Source organism: Microtus oregoni, unplaced genomic scaffold (genome assembly GCF_018167655.1).
Source record: "Microtus oregoni isolate MIOR12 unplaced genomic scaffold, Mior012 000037F_ref0000500, whole genome shotgun sequence".
Classification (NCBI taxonomy): Eukaryota; Metazoa; Chordata; class Mammalia; order Rodentia; family Cricetidae; genus Microtus; species Microtus oregoni.
The window spans coordinates 25,320,494-25,323,838 of NW_024543096.1; the positions used below are offsets into that span (position 1 = coordinate 25,320,494).

At 43.6% G+C, this 3,345-nt stretch overlaps 1 pseudogene; it reads left to right on the plus strand.

The window, feature by feature from the left end:
• Positions 1 to 568: 568 nt before the first annotated feature.
• Positions 569 to 3,061, plus strand: LOC121433163 (annotated as a pseudogene).
• The last annotated feature ends 284 nt before the right edge of the window (positions 3,062 to 3,345 follow it).

Sequence of the window (3,345 nt, forward strand, 5' to 3'; positions counted from 1 at the left end):
GGATTACACTTTATAAAAATTGTGTTTCTGGCCTGCCTAAGAGAGCAGAGAAAATCCCAGGACTCCTGTGACCTGGCAGGACTTGTAGCCCGAGACCATCTGCTGTGTTCCAGATGGTTTTTGTCCAGTGCATCCATATGGAGCAGCATCATGCCCTCCCTACCCTCTTCCCCGTCCTCCTTCTTCCCTCATTTGAAAGGCTTAAGCATGCTGCCTTAGGTTCTGTGCCTGTCCACCTGAGGACTTAGCCCCTTCCAACTACTTTATAACTCTTTGTTGCCTCAGAAATATTTTTTCCCTCCAGAAAATTAGACAACTGTGCTACTATTTAACAGACTTAAGGAGGACATTTAAATTTTTTAAACTGATTTAATTCATCCTTTGATAATTTCATACAATTTTCTTTAAAGGCAACAATTGCATCATGTCTGTCTTCAAACAACAACTGCTCACAGGAATTTGTTAATAGTTAAATATTTCATTCATGCAAAAGATTAAAAATATAGACATTGTTTTATTACAAACGCTAACACTCTCTTTGTTGCCAGACTGTCACCATGATGGTCACATGCATGCTCCTGGAATGGGCCTGTCCCAGTTGGCGTTGCTCTACCTCTGGAGCATCCCCATCTAGCTGAAGTTGGCATCTAATATGTGAAGGAAGAACTTTACAAACCGGGCAAGAAAAGCCCACCTCCCTTGCAAATAGGTGAGATCCTAAAGGACTCCCATGGTGTGGTGCAGGTCTGTCTCAGGACTGGTAATAAAAGCTCGAGAATCCTTAAGTCCAAAGGCTTTGCTCCTGATCTCCCCAAGGTTCTCTGCATTTGATTAGGAAAGCCATTGCTATCCCCAGGCATCTTGAGAGGAGCAGAAAGATAAGGATGCTAAATCCCGCTGCATCTAGAGAGAGTACGATTCACCTACTGGTTTGCTATTATAGGACTAAGCGAGTTTTCCAGCCCAGTTGGAAACGGGAGTCACCCACAGTCTCTTTTCTAGTGGCCTACATTCTTCTGTGTACCGGAGCGATAAAATCACTTTAAATAAATAATAATAATAGAAAAACTAATACATAATCAAACCTGCCTCAACACTTCCTCAATTATCTGTATCTTTATATGGTCACTCTGCAAAGAGACTCTGCATTATTGTTCTTTGTGAAAGGCAGAGGTCTTGCCATGGAATTCAATGTAACCCTCTATCAAGTAGTATCACAGATGCCTTGGGGACCTGCAGAGTAAGTGTCTTCCAGACAGGTGCTCGTCCAAACTTTGGTGTGGGAGAATGTAGTCCAGAGCATGTGCTCCTGGAATGAGCTCCCACCCACCCGCAAGAATTCTATCTGAAGATGGAAGGAAACAGAATGCCTGCCAGGAAGCTGAGTGAGATGTATTTGTCTCTGGAGACCATGGAGACATGGACGAGACATCAATCAGATTATTGATGGGCTCCGTCACAGTGTTGGAGAGTCCCAGCCCTGTTGGAAGATTACAGGGGATGAGCTGATGTGGGCAGAAAGGACAAGGAAGGTTCTGGGGAAAGGCAGTGGAGAGACTTCCCCTAGAGCAGATCAGTCATTCACACTAACACAGCGATTTGTTTTGATATTGTCAACTTGAACAGGAATCAACTTTTTGGTCACACACAGGAATACTTACATCAACACACAAATATATATATATATATATATATATATATATATATATACATATACATATATACATATATACACACACACATATATACATATACATATATACATATGTGTGTGGTTTTATTAACAAAACATACTCATGAGGAAATAATATGATAAAGACTGTGTATTATTTGCTTATCATTTCCTCCATGAATTTCCTGAATTTGGAGTAATGAAGACCCAATAGGAAGCAAGTGGAGTCAGAGTTTTGGCAGGAAATAGGAAGGGGCAGGAGATAGGGATGGGTAGGGGTGGAAGGGGGTGGGTGGGCTGTATGGGGGTGATCCTGTTGTGTGATATTTTGTTTATGTTCTGACAAATAAAGCTTGTCTAGAGATCAGAGGGTGGAACTAGTTAACCATAGAAGCTGGGCAGTGGTGGCATGTACCTTTAATCCCAGCACTTGTGGCTCCTGCCTTTAACTCCAGCTAGGGAGAGATAAGGTGGGACAGAAACAGGATCTCCGGTCTTTTGGATGGGGAAGGAGACAGGTAGGAAGCAACTGGTAACTGCTCCTGGTTCTCTCATCTTCCAGGTTTTACCCCAATATCTGACTCCCGGGTTTTTATTGATTAAGATTAATTAGACTAATGAATGCTCAGTTTCCATTGTGAATTTCCTGTCCCTGAGAATAGAAAATCCAGAGTACTTAGCATTCTGAGTTTTAGTAGTAGTAATTGTGTGTGTGTGTGCATACATACATGCACATACATGCTCCTTCAATACAACATTAACACATAGTATTAAAACATTTTATTTATAGTCTTCAGATACACCTGTAACTAAGTCATACCAGAAAACTTAATGCAAAAATTTTGCAATTTGAAAAACCTCAATTTTTTTTTCGTAAGACTACAAAGTCTCTCAATACGTTGCCAAGGTGCGCTGTGGGCAAGGGGGTAACAGTGAAAAGACTATACAACTGCTCAATTTGTTAGGGCGCTTCTTGTTTTAAGTAACAACAACAAAATTCTCACAAGTGATGATTTATGTCAACACGGACTTACTTTTCTCAAGTAACAAGAACCCTGGCTCTGGATGCTTGTTCAGCACAGACAATAGATATGCTCAGCCTTTCCCTCCCTGTGGGAGCGTGTCTCCTGTACCAACCATCACACCTGTATTCATGGCTGTTCCCAGGTGAGCATGTCTTCTGTACCATCGACCATCACACCTGCATTCATGGCCGTTCCCAGGTGAGCATGTCTCCTGTACCAACCATCACACCTGCATTCATGGCCGTTTCCAGGTGAGCGTGTCTTCTGCACCACCGGCCATCACACCTGCATTCATGGCCGTTCCCAGGTGAGCATGTCTCCTCCACCGACCATCACACCTGTATTCATGGCTGTTCCCAGGTGAGCATGTCTCCTATACCAACCATCACACCTGCATTCATGGCCGTTCCCAGGTGAGCATGTCTCCTGTACCAACCATCACACCTGCATTCATGGCCGTTCCCAGGTGAGCATGTCTCCTGTACCAACCATCACACCTGCATTCATGGCCATTCCCAGGTGAGCGTGTCTTCTGCACCACCGACCATCACACCTGTATTCATGGCTGTTCCCAGGTGAGCATGTCTCCTATACCAACCATCACACCTGCATTCATGGCCGTTCCTAGGTGAGCATGTCTCCTGTACC